This window comes from Hipposideros armiger, unplaced genomic scaffold (assembly GCF_001890085.2).
Source record: "Hipposideros armiger isolate ML-2016 unplaced genomic scaffold, ASM189008v1 scaffold_207, whole genome shotgun sequence".
NCBI lineage: Eukaryota > Metazoa > Chordata > Mammalia > Chiroptera > Hipposideridae > Hipposideros > Hipposideros armiger.
Window position 1 is genome coordinate 1600832 of NW_017731557.1, and position 17566 is coordinate 1618397.

Below are 17566 nucleotides of genomic sequence, written 5' to 3' on the forward strand. Positions count from 1 at the left end.
TTCAATTACAGTTGACATTCAATATTATTTTATATTAGTTTCAGGTGTACAGCATAGTGGTTAGACATTTATATAATTTATGAAATCATCACCCAGACTAGTACCCACATAGCACTATACATAGTTGTTACCATATTATTGATTATATTCCCTATGCTTTATTTTACATCCCCATGACCATTTGATAACTACAAGTTTGTATTTCTTAATCCCTTCACCTTTTTCAACCTGCCCCAATCCCCCTCCCATCTATCACCCTGATAGATCTAGTACCTATCTGACACCATACAAAATTATTACAATATTATTGACAATATTCCTTGTGTTATGTACCCCACATCCCCATGACTACCATGTAACAACCAATTTATACTTCGTAATCTCTTCCCCGTTTCCACTCACCAGCTAACCCCCTCCCATGTGGCAACCATCAAAATGTTCTTTTTATCTATGAGTTTGTTTCTATTTCATTTGTTATTGTTATTTAGATCCCACTTGCAAGTGAAATCATATGACATTTGTCTTTTGTTATCTGACTTATTACACTCAGCACAATACCCGCTAGGTCCATCCATGTTATCGTAGATGGCAAGACTTCATTCTTTTTTATGGCTGAGTAATATTCCATTATATATAGGTACCACCTCTTCTTTATCCATTCACCCATTCAGGGACAGCCAGGCTGACTTCATATCTTGGCTTATGTAAATAATGCTGCAGTGAACACATGGATGAGCATGTCCCCTTGAAGTGGAATTTTGGGTTTCTTTGGATACATACCCAGAAGTGGGATTACTAGATCCTGCTTTACTATAACTCTTGTTATAGTCTTTGTTTTAAAGTCTAATTTGTCTAGTATAAGTATTGCTACTTGAGATTTTTTGCTTGTTTCCATTTTCATGAAATATAATATCTTCTTTCATCCCTTAACTTTCAATCTGTGTGTGTCTTTCAATCTGAAGTTTCTTATAGGCAGCATGTGTTGTCCCAGAGGCCCCTTAAACTCTCATTTTTTTGGATTCTTTTTTCTTTTTGCTGTACTAATTGGGTGTTTTCTGCTACCTTATCTTCTAAATCGCTGATTTGATCCTCTGCATCTAATCTACAGGTGATTCCCTGTAATATATCTTTCGTTTCCGTTATCATATTCTTCATTTCTGACTGGTTCTTTTTTATGTTTCCTATCTCTTTGTTGAAGTTCTCCCCGAGATCATTGAGCATCCTTATAACCATTGTTTTGAACTCTGAGTCTGGTAGATTTCTTATCTCCACTTTATTTAATTCTTTTTCTGGTGCTTTATTCTGTTCTTTTATTTGATACATGTTTCTTTGTCTCCCCATTTTGACTGCCTCCCTGTGTTTGTTTCTGTGTATTAGGTAGGACTGCTATGTCTTCCATTCTTAGTAGAGTGGCCTTATGTAGTAGGTGTGCTGTGGGGCTTAGTGGTGCAGTCTTTCTGGTCACCTGAGCCACGTGCTCTAGGTATGTCCCTTGTGTAGGTTGCGTGTGCCATCCTCTTGTAATTGAGCCTTGGTTGCTATTTGCATGTCAATGGGAGGGATTGACCCTCAGGCCCATTGATTGTGAGGACTGGCTGTGACTACAATGGAGTTGTGGTGCAGGGGTTAACCTTACAGAGCACGTTCTGCCTCTGCAGGGCTCTGTTGCCTGCCCAGTGAGCCCCTTGTGTGTGTCTTTCTTGGAGGCAGTTGGGTGATGCTTCAGCTCATTTTGAAGCTGGCCACTGAGTGCGCCAGCCCCAGGGCCACTTGGGAAGGGACCAGCTGCAGGTCAAGTTTAGCTGCAGCTTGTGCCCCACTCAGGACACCCAGCAGGAACTACAAAGAAATCTGCAGATGGTCACTGCCTGCACTATGCTTGGAAGGGCCTCAAGAGGCCAAGCCATGTACCAAGGCCAGCTGCTGCTAGTACTGGGCTTAGGGCTGCTCAGCCAAAGGTACAGGACACACTCAAGCCAGATGCTGCTTGTTTGAGTTTTGTGAACCTCTGAGAGACTTTAGGGAAGTCTGCAACATGAGCCAAGGCAGGAGGTTTGTACGAAATAGCCACTGGAAGCCGTGTGGGTGTGCCTGAGAGCTGGGTGGGGCGGATCTCAAACCAGCAGGGCGTGGCAAACGAAGGGAATTAGCGAGCTCCATGAAGGGTCCAAAATGGCAGCTGCTTGCGTCTCCACGTCGGGAAGTAGGAGGGCTCAGCAAAGAATGGCTTCCGCCAGCTCCTCCACCTGAGAGAAAGCTGCCTCTCCAGCCACAACCCTAGCGCTGGAGCTCAGAGCCAGTGATTCCAGTGGTGAGTAAGTTCGCGCTTGGTGCCGTAAGAGGAGCACCTGGGACTCCAGCCTCCCGGTCTCACTCAGCCACAGTCTCTACTGGTTTTCACAACCAGAAATTATTGGAACTTCTCTCCATGGCACAGGAACTCTAGGTTGGGGAGCCTGATGTGGCACTAAGACCCCTTGCTCCTTCGCGGGGGACCTCTGTAGCCAAGCTATCACTTCCGATTTTTAATGGTCACACACAGGTGTGGGACCAGCCTGGTCCACGTCTCTGCCTCTCCTACCAATCTCAAGGTGGCTTCTTCTGTATGTCTTTAGTTGTAAAGCTTTAGCTCAGCAAGATTTCAGGTGATTATCAATGATGGTTATTTTGTAGTATAGTTATAATTTTGATGTGGTCATGAGAGACACTAAGCACAGTGTTTACCTACTTTCTCATCTTGACCAGACTATATTTTTTTCTGTTTCGTTGGTTTGTTTATTCTGTTCTGTAGATTCCAAATATAAGTGAGATCATATGGTATTTGTCTGTCTCAGTCTGACTTATTTCACTTAGCATAATATTCTCTAGGTCCATTCATGTTATTGTAAATGGTAAGATTTCATTCTTTTTTATGGCAGGGTAATACTCCATTGTATAAATATACCACAATTTGTTTATCCGTTTGTCTATTGATGGGCATTTTGGTTGTTTCCATGTCTTGACTATTGTGAATAGCACTGCAGTAAACACAGGAGTGCAGATATTTTTTTGAATTAGTGTTTTGGATTTACTTGCATAAATACCGAAGATTGGAATTGCTGGGTCATAAGGTAGTTCTATTTTTAATTTTATGAGGAACCTCCATACTGTTTTCCATAGTGGCTGCACCAATTAGCAATCTCACCAACATCCCGTGAGGGTTCCCTTTTCTCCACATCCTTGCCAGCACTTGTTGTTTGTTGATTCATTGATAATAGCCATTATGACAGGAGTGAGGTAGTATCTCATTGTGGTTTTTATTTGCATTTTTCTGATGATTAGTGACCTTGAGAATCTTTTCATATGTTTATTGACCATCTGTATGTCCTCTTTGGAGAAATGTCTACTCAGGTCCTCTGCCCATTTTTTATTTTTTTAAATTTTAAAAAAAAAGATTTTTATTGGGGAATTGGGGGAGGGGAACAGACAAATTGCTTTCGTTTTGTTCTTCTGTCTAGTTGTGGAGGACATTGCTTCACTGGCCCAAGTTGGCACTATCATTGCACTCTTCCCAGGCAAGGCAGATCAGTTGCCAGCTTCTGGACAGCCGCTCATGCTGGCTGCTGGCTACACACGGTAGCCCATGGCAACCCACTGCCACAGGGGCTGCAGCCTACACCGTCGCTGGTGACTCACGGCAGCCCAGCTCCAGGTTGAGCTATTGTTCAGCATCTTAGCTGTGGAGGGCAGTGTCACTGGCCCTCATATGTGGGATCCGAACCGGGGCTCTCTGGCGTCCCAAGCCAGCTCTTAACCAACATGCCACTCGGCCGGCCCATCTCTGCCCATTTTTTAATTAGATGTTCAGTTTTTTGGTGTTGAGTTGTGTGAATATAAATTTTGAATATTAACCCCTTATCAGATGTATCGTTGGCAAATATCTTCTCCCATTCAGTAGGATGTCTTCTCGTTTTGTTGATGGTATCCTTTGCTGTGAAAAAACTTGTTTGATGTAGTCCCATTTCTTTATTTTTTTCTTTTGTTTCCCTTGCCTGAGGAGATATAGCAGGAAAAATATAACTAAGGGTAATGTCTGAGAGTTTACTTCCTATATTTTCTTCTATGAGTTTTAGATTTTGGGTCTTAAATTTAAGTCTTTAATCCATTTTGAGTTTATTCTTATATATGGTGTAAAAAGGTGATCCAGTTTCATTTTTTTGCATGTATCTGTCCAGTTTTCCCAACACCATTTATTGAATAGAATGGCTTTACCCCAATGTAAATTGTTGCTTCCTTTGTCATAGATTAAATGACCATATAGGCATGGATTTACTGTATTTTGCCAGGTATAATGTGCATTTTTTTGCCCAAATTTGTGAAGGAAAAATAAGAATGCACAGTATATGTGTGTAGTACTAATTCTGTATCTATATAAATTAAAAATTTTTTTTATTTATGCTTATGAGTTAAAAGTGTAACTCTAGAAATCAATAATGGTATCTGTATGCAAAATAACACCCTGGAATACAATAATCGGTTTTATTGAACTTACGACAAACTTGCAATGATAAAGAGTTCTTGGTCTTCTATGATGCATAAATATTGTAAATTTGTTACTGGTACATAAAATTTCTTGTACCTTATATCTGTTCTTGTGTTTTGTAATTATTTGTTACATAAAACTTCTTGTACTATAATATGTTAAAAAATAAATGCTAAAATTCCTTTATCATACAAAAAACAAGTACCTAAATGTAAACAAAAATTTGAATTAAAAAATTAAAACAAAAGATTTTTCTTTCCCCTGAAAGTTTGGGCCAAAACCATGGGTGTGCATTATACACAGCAAAATACAGTATTTCTGAGTTCTCTATTCTGTTCCATTGATCTATGTGTCTGTTTTTATGCCAATACCATGCTGGTTTGTTTTTTTTATTAGTTTTGGGTGTACAGAATAATGTAATAGACATTTACACCCTTCACAAAGTAATAGACACCCTCCCTCCCATCATGCTGTTTTGATTACTATGGCCTTGTAGTATAGTTTGATATCAGGTAGCATGGTACCTATAGCTTTGTTCTTCTTTCTCAGGATTACCGTGGCTATTCTTGGTCTTTTATGTTTCCATATAAAGTTTAGGATTCTTTGTTCTAGGTCTGTGAAAAAATGCCATTGGTATTTTGATAGGAATTGCATTGAATGTATAGATTGCTTTGGGTAGTTTGGACATTTTGGTTATATTTTTCCTGATCTATCTCCTTGGGCTGCAATATAACAAACACACAAAACCCAGGCAGCAACAAATACCCTTTTCCGAGAAAAGGGGCACACTCTGAAGTGCATATCCTCAGTCCTCTATTTACAACAGAAGGAACAAATATACCAGCTGGTGGCAGGCTCTTCCTGGCCCTGGTTTGGTTCTGAGAAGCAGAAGAGTCAGAACACACAGACAGGGAATATTTGCAAGAAGTGATCTGACTCTAGGATAGTAGGATAGTAGTGTGCTAGAGTTTATATGGTGAAAAAAAAAATCCCACAGTTGCCAATCCCTGCCCCAGATGTAAAGGCTAATTAAACTTATATGCAAAACTTAGGATATAACACTACTTTCACCTGGCTTGGACACTATCCTAGTTCTTTCCTGAAATGAACTTCCCACAAACTTTGGATAAAAGCTCAACCAAAAATGTCTCCAGACATTTACAAATGTCCTCTATGGGGCAGCATTACCCCTGGATCGGCACCACTGCCCTTGCATCAGAATCATCTGGAGGTTTTGCACAAACACAGACCGATGGGCCCCATCCACAGTTTCCGATTTTGTCGGTCTGGGGTGTGGCCTGAGAACTTGCATTTCTAACAAGTTCCCAGGTGATGCTAGCGTTGATGCTGCCGGTGGGGTCCTGCCCTTGAGAATCACTGCTCTAGAAAGGCAGATTGCCCTTAGGCAGCCTTATTAGACACTGCTCTAGAATGACACCAGGAGAACATGCAGCCATCTTTTGCCTTTTTTCCAGGTTTTGGGTGACTTTGTAATTCTTTCTAAAGAAATATAAGATGAAGGCAATTCTACATACTTATAAAGGTAAACATTAGAATAAAACTCTAAATCTTTCTAAATATCAAATACAAAATAACAAAGAGACCCTATATGAGAGACTTTTAAAAGTTATAAAAACAGAACACAGAACCTAAAATAATAAGACAGAACTAAGTTCTAACATATCTGTCATATAAGTGTAAATTGGCTAAAGACAGCGATCAAGGAAAAAAAGATTCTCAGACTGATAACAAAGAAAAATCCAATTCTGTGCTATATACAAGAGACTTACCGTAAGTGATTCAGATAGTTGAAAAAAAATTCAAAACAGGCAGGTATATTAGACAAATGCAAACAAAGAAAAAACATTGGTCATAAATATATAATTAAACAAAATTAAATGCAAGGCAAAGGTCCCAAAAGAGACAATAGCAGTCCATTTTAATGCTAAAGGATATAGTTCACAATGAAAATATAATACTTAGGGGCCGGCCGAGTGGTGCACTGGTTAAGAGATGGCTTGGGACACCAGAGGGCCCCGGTTCGGATCACACATATGAGGGCCAGTGATGCTGCCCTCTACAGCTAAGATACTGAATAACAGCTCAACCTGGAGCTGGGCTGCCATGAGTCACCAGTGATGGCGTAGGCTGCAGCCCCTGCTGCAGTGGGTTGCCATGGGCTACCATGTGTAGCCAGCAGCCAGCGTGAGCGGTCAGCAGCCGCAGTGAGNTGTTAGAGTTAAATTAATCCCCTAGAGTCCCGCAAGTTAGATAGATCTTAATGTCTTTGGAGAAATAAGTATATTTTTTAAGATTTATATGAAACAAGAAGCCTAACTTCTTCTGTGCCCACAATTATGTTAAAAGCTGGTGTTGCTTTACCTTATCCATGAAGACTTCCAGAGGTGACAGAGTAAGGGAAACAAATTTTTATATTGACTTTCAAAGTTGGGAATTCTTTATCTCATTTTGATTCATATCATCTAAACCCTGTAGACCATTTGTAGCTTTTTAAAACTCCAAATTTTTTGACTGTTTGGAAATGAGAGAAGGTATTTGCTCTGACTCCCTTGTCCTCTAGAGCAGTGTTTTTCTAATTGTGTTCCATGAAGCCCTAGGGTTCTGAGGGTATGCCCCAGAGACTGTCTTAGAGAATGAAAGGGAGACCAGTAAAACAAGCTTTTAACATACCCCACTTTTTTACCATTGCCGTTTTTGGCTTTTATATGTTTCATATTTGGGAGTTCTGCTGCTTAAACTTTGAAAACACTGCTATGATAGACCCTGCCTCTCCAGTAGGATACCTCCTCCATCCTGGTTGGGCCCTGAATAGTTAAGTGTCCAGGCCCAGAGATCTTAAGTTATGATGATATGGGTGCCATTAGACGTGGTAATGTTTGTATACAATTTTGTATTGTTCACTTCTCTCACTCAGTCTCTGTAAAACCCTGATGTGTCAGAGCAAGATTTAGGGCATGATGATGTCACCCCGAGAGATTTGTTACATAAGATGAGCTTGGGATGAATTCTCCCTGAGCCTGCCTTTGATGTTCTTTTCTTTGTGTGGACTAGAAATTCAGTCTTTTTTCTTCCCCTTCTCCCAGGAACCCTTCTCTGAAGCAACAGCTCTTCTCCTACGCCATTCTGGGCTTTGCCCTCTCAGAGGCCATGGGGCTCTTTTGCCTGATGGTGGCCTTTCTCATCCTCTTCGCCATGTGAAGGAGCCATCGCCACCTCCCGTAGTTCTTTCTCCTGTGTCTTGTCTGCCCTGTATGTTCCTTTTCCTATACCTCCCCAGGCAGCCTGGGGAAAGTGGTTGGCTCAGGGTTTGACAGAAGGAAGATAAATAAATACTGTATTAATTAAAAAAAAAAGAAAATAAATGTTTTTTTTAAAATTTTATTGGGGAATTGAGAGATGGGAACAGCACTGGGGAATCGGGAAAGGGGAACAGACAAGTTGCTGTCCTTTTGTTCTTCAGTCTAGTTTTGGAGGACGTTGCTTCACTGGCCCATGTTGATATTATCATTGCGCTCTTCCCGGGAGAGGCAGATCAGTTGCTGGCCTCTGGACGGCCACTCATGGCAGCTCTTGGCAGGTCATGCCGGCTGCTGGCCACTCACGGTAGCTCATGGCAGCCCACTGCAGCAGGGGCTGCAGCCTACGCCATCACCGGTGACTCATGGCAGCCCAGCTCCAGGTTAAGCCGTTGTTCACCATATTAGCTGTAGAGGGCACAGTGTCACTGGCCCTCATGTGGGATCTGAACTGGGGCCCTGCTTAACCAACACGCCACTTGGCCAGCCCTAAATGTTTTCTTTTATAAATTTATTTTCACCTTACTCAGCTCATGATATACCAAGTACCAAGTACACAAAAAATAAGTTGCTACACCTGTGCCTTCTAATGTGGTAGCCACTAGCCACATGTGGCTGTTAGCACTTGAAATGTAGCTAATCCAAACTGAAGTGTGCTGTGGGCACAAAACATGACAGCTTTCAGAGAAATTGCACAACAAAGATGGTAAACTAGGTCATTAAGACATTTTGTATATTGATTACATGTTGCAATGAAAACAATTTTTAAATATTGGGTTAAAGGAAATACATTATTAAAAATAATGTTACCTTTGTTTTTAACTTCCTTAACATAGCTACCATGACATTTATAATTGCATATGTGACTTGTATTATATTTCATTTGCACAGTGCTCCTCTAGAAGAACAATTGGGTCGTCAAGAAAGTCATGACATATTTTGTCTATGTTTTCCAAAGGTCATTTATTTATATATAAAGAACAAAGATCAGTCAATGATATATTGCCCGTTTTGTTTGATAACCTTTTGCCATCTTTCAGTGAGCTTCATAATTCCTCATTCATAGAAGGACCTGTCTTTATTTGCAAAAAACTGAACAGGGTGCTGATTTACAGTCTCATCTGAATTGAACGTTATACCACGCAAGGAGTTTTGAAGAGAGTGAGTCAAGTGGAAGTCTGACGGCACAAGGTCAGGCGAGTATGGTGTGTGTGGCAACACATCCCATCCAAGCTCCAATAATTTTTGACGAGTTATCAAACTTGTGTGTGGTCTCGTGTTGTTTCGATGGAACACAACTCCTTTACAATTAACAAGCTCTGGACATTTCTGGATGATGGATTCGTTCAAACTACCCAATTGCCAACAGTACACATTCGAATTGATTGTTTGGTTCCTTGGTAGGAGCTCGAAAAACACGACATCTTTAAAATCCCACCACACTGAGCGCATAACCTTCCTCTGAAGAATGTCTGCTTTCGTTGTCTTTTGAGGCGAATCATCGCGTCGGGACCAAGACCGTTTGTGCACCACATTGTTGTAAACAATCCACTTCTCATCACCAGTTATCAGTCGCTTCAAAAAAGGATCGCTTTCCTCACATTTAATGAGCATATTGCAGATGTTTATATGCGCCGTCAAATGAACTTTGAGTTCATGCGGAACCCAAATATCAAGCTTGCTTACGTATCCCACCTTCTTCAGGTGGTCGTGAACACTTGAATGATGGATGTTAAATATTTCTGCAATCTCTCGTGTCATGTAAGGTGGGTTTGACTCGATCAATGCCTATATTTTGTCACCATCAACCTCTGTGGGCCTCCCTGACCAAGGAGCATGGTTGAGATCAAAATCACCAGCATGGAATTTCGTGAACCATAGTTGGCACTGACGTTCTTGTAGAGCATTGTCACTGTAAACTTTATGCAACTTTTCACAAGCTTGATGTGTGTTCTTCCCGTTATGGAAGTAAAGCAGTAAAATATAGTGAAAATGCACAGTTTGGTCTTCCATCTTCAACTTGTAAAATCTCCAAAACTCAACCAAATTGTTCAACTTTTTTTTAGAATGAAGCTAGAACTGTCAGCTGTCAAATGACATAGCAATAACATAGATGCGAATGACTCTAGTACTTCCAAAGATAAACTAGTGCCATCTGTTGCAAACATGTGTCATGACTTTTCCGACGACCCAATAAATAATTAACAAGGAAAGTCTAAATGATTATAACAGCTAATACATATGTAGTGATTGTTTTATTCCACACACTGTTCTAAATGCTTTGCACATATTAACCCAATTAATCCTACAACAGCCTTAAGAGGTAGATGCTGTCATTACAATCATTTTACAGATGAGGAAACTGAGGCCCAGAGAAATTATATAATATGTGTAAGATCACAGTACTGTTTTTGGGATTTAGATCCTGTCAGTCTGGCTCCAGAGTCAGTACTCTAAATCACGATGTTAGAAATTGATGCATATACATATCAAACTGTATATGTCCTTTTTCCTCTGAAAACAGAGAGATATCTCCTGTTCCATTTTCTTCAATGAAACAGTCACAAAAAATGACCATATGGTAGGCCACAACAAAAATATTAATAAGTTTCAAAAATTTGGAAGTAATAGAGATAAAGCTTTATCATAATACTATAAAATTAGAACTTATAGGCAAAACCAGAGAAACAAAGTCCCTAAAATTCAGAAATTGAAACAAAACCCACCTCTTCCAAATGTTTCAAACAACTCTTGAATCATTGAGAAAATTCAAACTGAAGAATGTATAAGAAATGACTATAAAAACACTGTACATACCATGTACACAATTTAGCATAAGCACTACTTAGAGGAAAATTTAAAGTCTTAAATACATGGGTACATTAATAGACAAGAAAGAATAAAAATAAAGGGCTACTTTGCTCAAATCTAGACCAAAACAGAAGAAAAACAAAACCTAGTTAAAATGGATAATTTTCTAAAAAAATATAATCTGCAAAAACTGATTTAATAATGAAAAAGTGGAGTTGTTGAAGAGGCTACTGTCAAACATTTTCATCAGACTCATAGAGTTCTACTAAAATTTTATCAAACTTTTATTTTTTAATAGTTTTTTATTTTTCAATTATAGTTGACATACAATATTGTATTAGTTTCAGGTATACAACATAGCGATTGGACATTTATACACCTTATGAGTGAGCCCTCCAGTAAGTTTAGTACCCATCTGACACCATATATAGTTATTACAATATCATTCACTGTATTCCCTATGATGTACGTTACATCCCCACACCTAATTTTATAACTGGCAATTTGTACTTCTTAATTCCTCCACCTTTTTCACACATCTCCTCAGCCCCACTCCCATCTGGCAACCATCAATTTCTTCTATCTATGAGTTTGTTTCTGTTTTGTTTGTCCATTTATTTTGTTTTTTTAGATTCCACATGTAAGTGAAATTATATGGTACTTATCTTTCTCTGCCTGATTTATTTCACTTAGCATAATAACCTCTAGGTCCATCCAAATGGCAATATTTCAAATATTGCAAATGGCAATATTTCATTCTTTTTTATGACAAAAGTTTTAAAGTACAGATAATTTCACTGTAATGTAACATTATTCTAGAATAGAAAATTTCTAAAATCTTTTAAATGAAGCAATCATAATATTGACGGCAAAATCCAATAAGAATGTCCCCAAATAAGAAAACTGAAATAATCTCACTTATGAATATCAAGGCAAACCTGAAATATTGTAAGTGCAGTAAAAAAATAAGATGTTCATACTAGGAATTAGAAAATGTTCAATATTCACTTATCTAGAAATATAAGTGATTATGTTAATAAAATCTAAAGAGTAAAATTATATAATCATCTTGATAAATGCTAAATAAACAGTTCACAAAATTCAACATAAATTTTGATTTAAAAACTCTTAAAAGTAAATATAAATGAAAACTTCTTAATCTGATTAAAATGTATCTATTTCAATCCCAAAACCAGCATGATATTTAATAAGGAAACACTGTAACATTCATACTCAAACTTGTATAAGATACAAAGGTGTAATAATGCCTTTGAGATATTAGGTAATACAAATAGATAAAGAAGAAAATAGGAGTATAAGTATTTAAAAGTAGGCAAAAATAATTACTATGACTATATTTAGAAACTCAAGAAAATCAACTGAAAACTTACTATAAACAAAAAGGAAACTCGATAAGGTAGTTATTAATAGACAGAAATAGTTTTCCTAAATACAGACAGCAACCAGAAGATATAATAATAAAATAAAATACTGCTTATATGAGTGACAAATATAGTTAAGATATCAAGGAATAAGCTTAACAAGAAACAAGCAAGCTAAACTTTAAAATGCTTCTGAGAGACACAAAAGAAGACTGAAATAAATGGAAAGGCACTAAATTTCTAGATAGGAAGAAAGTATCATGAAGATATTGGCTTTCTTCAAGTTAACCTTTGCATTTATTAATGCAATTCCAAAAAACACTAAGAGGAATGTTTTTCTTTTTTTTGCATTAGCAAATTGATTTTAAAGTTAAAGAAAACAAACATAAATAGCTATGAAATATCTGAAAGTAAGTAAGGAGTGAATACTAATTAGTCCTATCAGGTATGAAAACACTCCATTTTGAGAATATTCATCAAAATTAGATATGTATTTTCTTTTTGACCTAGTAATTTCACATCTGGGAATTTATCCTAAAGATGATGATGATAATAATAGCAGTAGTAGCATCAACGAACACAGCATTTACTGTATGTCAGGCACTATTCTAAGTATTTTACATAGGGCGATTCACTGAATCCTGCATTAACCTGAGTTCTTACTGATGAGAAACTTGAGGCACAGAGAAGTTAATACTAGGCCCAAGAACACACAGCTAGTAAGCAGAGCCTGGCTTCAAAGCCCCAAAGTATATTCCAGAATCCAGGCTCTTACCTATAACCTCTCAAGATATACTTGGTTATAAGACAAATACAAAATGAACATGGTTTTTCACAACAGTATCATTCGGGACCGGAAATGAATGGAAATAATCCAGTAGCCATTAATAAAGCCCTGGTTAAATAAATGGTTACATCCAGACAATGTAATACTATTCGGGTGCTAAAAAAGAAAAGAAGAAACTCTTTATGAATTGATATGGAAAGGTCTCCAAATTAAATTTTAAATAAATACCAAGGTGAAAAACAGTATGAATAACTTATTTCTACATTTTGAATTTTGAGCCATGTATTACCTATTCAAAAATTTGATAATGATAGTATTATAAAATGGTATGGACCCTCCTTAGAGTCTGTGTCACAGGGGAACAAATTGAGGCAAGGTGAACAAGGTTGACAAATGTTCCCTCATAGAACATTCCAAAGGAATGACTACAGAAGACTGAATAGTCATGCTTTTAGCACTCGCTTAATGAAACAGAAACATCACAGAGCTATTTACTAGCAGAACCGAGACAAGAACCAATTTTTTAACTCATAGTAGAATCCTCTTCTCAGGAATTTCCCTATAGCTTTTATTTTTCCCTATAGCTAAGATGACTTCAAAGGTGATGTTCTATACACTCATAATAAGGTAGTAGAGGTTTTATCCTCAAAATGGGGCACGTCCATTGTACAATATGCAGAGAGATCTCTTTGGTCTATTGGATTAGTAATGTGTGTCCCTCAGACACACATGAAGACTTTTACAAGTTAGTGGTCTTTAAGCCTTTCTGCTCACCTGCACACTTCTAAGTTTATATATAAAATGTTTCATCATAAGTTTAAATAAGTGTATTCATTGCTGTAAAATGAAATGAGCATTGACTGTGATACCTCATGACATGATCTGACAACACAAGTTTTAACTACCTTATTGCAAAAAGACCCCTGAACCTGAGAGAAGTCATTTAACATTTTATCTGTGAGTTTTAGCCAATGTATCGTAACAGATTCGGTTTTTGTAAAATAGGCTAGTTATATTTAAAAGGACTCATGTAACTAAGAAATACTGTTTTGGCTGCTCTGAAAGACTATCCTTAGGCCAATGTGATCCTTAGGGGAAAAAGGTACAGAGGGATATAAAGGGCTAGACTGCTTTGAATAGATGTGAAAGGAGGCTTCCTCGAACCAATGTTTGGACTTGTCTGTGTTTGGCACGTCCAGAGAGTTTTGCACTCTGAGACAATTCACCAGAGAATGATGTGATATTCATTTGTGGCTTCTTTTGGTTTGTTTTTAGTAAAATGGGAATTTTTTTGTCAACTAGTTTTGGGAAAGAGTACTTGTGGAAGATGAGGACTTGGAAATTGATTCCCTGGCTTAAAACAATCTATCCCAGGGGCCGGCCGAGTGGCGCGATGGTTAAGAGCTGGCTTGGGACGCCAGAGGGCCCTGGTTCCGATTTCACATGAGGGCCAGGGACACTGCCCTCCACAGCTAAGATGCTGAACAACAGCTCAACCTGGAGCTGGGCTGCCGTGAGTTTGGCGACGGCATAGGCAGCAGCCCCTGTGGCAGTGGGTTGCCATGGGCTACCATGTGTAGCCAGCAGCCAGCGTGAGCGGTCAGCAGCCGCAGTGAGCGGCCGTTCAGAAGCCAGAGACTGATCTGCCTCACCCGGGAAGAGCGCAATGATAGTGCCAACTTGGGCCAGTGAAGCAATGCCCTCCACTACTAGACTGAAGAACAAAAGGACAACTTGTCTGTTCCCATTCCCCAATTCCCCCAATAAAAATCTTTAAAAAAAGAAAATATAATATGAATATTTTTGTACCAAATTACAGAACATCAACACTTATACAACAAAAAGTATGAGAGAGTCAAGGAGAAATGCACAGAAAGATATTAATGATATAAGAAAATAAATGGCTCTCTGTCTTCTCAGCCCTGGGAGCAGCTCTCCTGCCACAGCCCCTCATCCCCTGAAAATGTACGCGTGCACCAAGTTTGTTTCCACCCCCTCCTTGGTCAGGAGCACCTCTCAGCTGCTGAGCCGGTCGCTCTCTGCAATGGTGCTGAAGCGACCGGAGACACTGACAGATGAGAGCCTCAGCAGCTTGGCAGCCCCACATACCCAGACATCATTTATTTCTAGCCGTAGCTTCCAAACCAGNTGAAGCAACGTCCTCCACAACTAGACTGAAGAACAAAACGACAGCAACTTGTCTGTTCCCCTTCCTCCAATTCCCCAGCACTGTTGCCATCCCCCCAATTCCCCAATAAAAAAAAAAATCTTTAAAAAACAAACAAACAAACAAACAAAAAACCCCATCTATCCCAGCAGAGTACCTCTTGCAATGACTTTGGGTATTATTGCTTATTCCATTTTTTAAAAAACTATGCTTAAATTACAGGCGTCTAATTTTACTTATTTCACTCCGTTTAAGATGAAAAAAAAAAAGTGTCCCACTACAGGGAACATTCAAGAGATATAAAAAGAATTCTGTAACATGAGCTAATGATCAATGAGTCTAATCTTCACTCCCTCCCTTGTTGTCCTTGACAATGCTGTTACAAAGCTGCTATTTTCCAGTCACACACTAAATATGATGGAAAAGATACATTAGGGAAAAAAACCCCTAGAATTAAAATGCAACAGGACGCCTAAAAGATTGCCCATAACAGGCTCTGTATGTGTGGGCAATCAGGATATTTTGGGCTGTTTTGAAGTTTAAGAACTGAGGGCTATGCACTTTGCAACATTTGTTCCAAACTTGAACCAGAAAGGGAAGAGAGATACTCTTTCTGTTTAAGGTGTTCCTGAGTGGTAATTATCTCTGTATTGGTAACAGCTAAGCATTGAGTGCATATTATGTAGCATGCACTGTGGTGGGCATTTTACGCAGATTATTACATGTAATCCGCACATTTATTCTATGAAGGTGGGAACTACTATTCTCATTTTACAGATTGGAAGATTATGGTTTTGGTAGGCTAAGTAATGTGGTCAAGGTCATACAGCTAGTGCACGAGCTCTGAGTCCTGATCACCGCCTCCCCTGGTGCGCTAAATGAATCATTAGGCAAGGGTTTGTTGCATCGCCTATGGCTTTGAATTTTAATACGGGTACACAGTTCATTGCCCTAGTTTGTTACAGAACAAGTGCCTCTAGGGAAAACATGTTTTCTATTACTTTTGTTTTCCCATAGCAAGCACTTAAATAACTGGGTAAGAAGTTAAGTGATCAAGAACAGCTCTGCAAGACTATTACATTTCATCATCCTTGTAAATAAGAATACAAAATAGCCTCACTCATGCCTTTAGGTTGGGATTAATTTTTTGCTTATTTCATTCGATGTTTCTAGCTCCTGATAACAGGATTAGTTAGAATGAACCCAGTTTCTCTGTAGTTTCTATTAGTGTAGTTGACTTGTTCTTCTGTAGGTGAACTGATCTCTATTGAGAAAGGATTCTGAAGCCGGTAAGGCTTAGGAGACATTAGAGACAGTGTTAGCTAAGGCCTTGCTCAGTGCTGTATGCTATGTATACCTGGGACTAATTTTATCTGCTCTGAGGACTCGATAGTGCCTTTTTATACCTTTCCCCAAAGAAAACCTGATTTATCTTAACCATCTCAAAAATGCCTCATTAAAAATAGCACTCAGATACAGTGATTGCTAGACAGGCATATAGATGGAAAGCAATTTTTGATAGGTTGAAATCATTCCGCCACCCTGAAAACCTTTTCCCCTTCTTGTAATTAGCATTAATGGTATTGTCACCCAATCAATTATAAAACAAAAAAACCAGGAGTCATACTATATTTCTTATTCGTACTCCAACCAATCAAGTCCTGTAATTTTACCTTCTAGATATTTCCCAAATGTGTCCCTTTTCCATCCCTATTTTTATACATTAGTTTAAGCTCTGTGCTTTCACTTCCAATCTTTGCCCCTAGCCTTCCATCTATCCTGTACTCTTTAGCCAATGATTTATACAGAATCCACATCTGCCCATGCTACATGCTTTGGCATACTAAGGTACATAAATTAGGTCCAAGTTATACAAAATTTAGGAAGGTACGTAGAACCCTCTATCACCAGGCCCCTGCCACCTTTCCAACTTCTCCTGCTAATTTCCACCTCATATGAGCAATGCTGAACACTGTGCTATCCTAGTACTCTGGCATAACTTTCATTTTTTATATTACGCTACAATTATGTGTTTCTAGCTCTGCCACTGGACATTTTCCAAGGCAGGAACTTCCTAATTTATCCTTGTGCTTCAAATGCTCAGCATAGTTCCTGGAATATAGCAGGCACTCAAGTGTTTATTGAACTGAACTGCAGGCCTTTTTCTTCTTGAAGCAAGTATGACTATTTAACAAATACTGGCCATTTTAGTAGACTGCTTTCAAGATTTTCCCTCCTGAGTTCCAGTCAAGACGGTGCAATAGTAAACGGTTTGCTCGCCTCCTCCCATGAGCACATCAAAATTACAACTAAGTTATAGAACCATCACCCTGGAGAACCATCTCAACTCCTATAACTAAGGATATAAAGTAGACATTGAGACTGATCATATAAAAAATATTTTCCCCCTCCAATTCCTATGGAACATGTTAAATATTCCCACTTCCACCCAAGGCTTTTTCATGGATACTTAGTGGGCAGTAAATGATTTACTGTGAAAGTAAACATAAACATAACTCATGGCAAGTTATGTTTTTGCAAATTTTTTTTTTTTTAAGATTTTTTTTATTGGGGAATTGG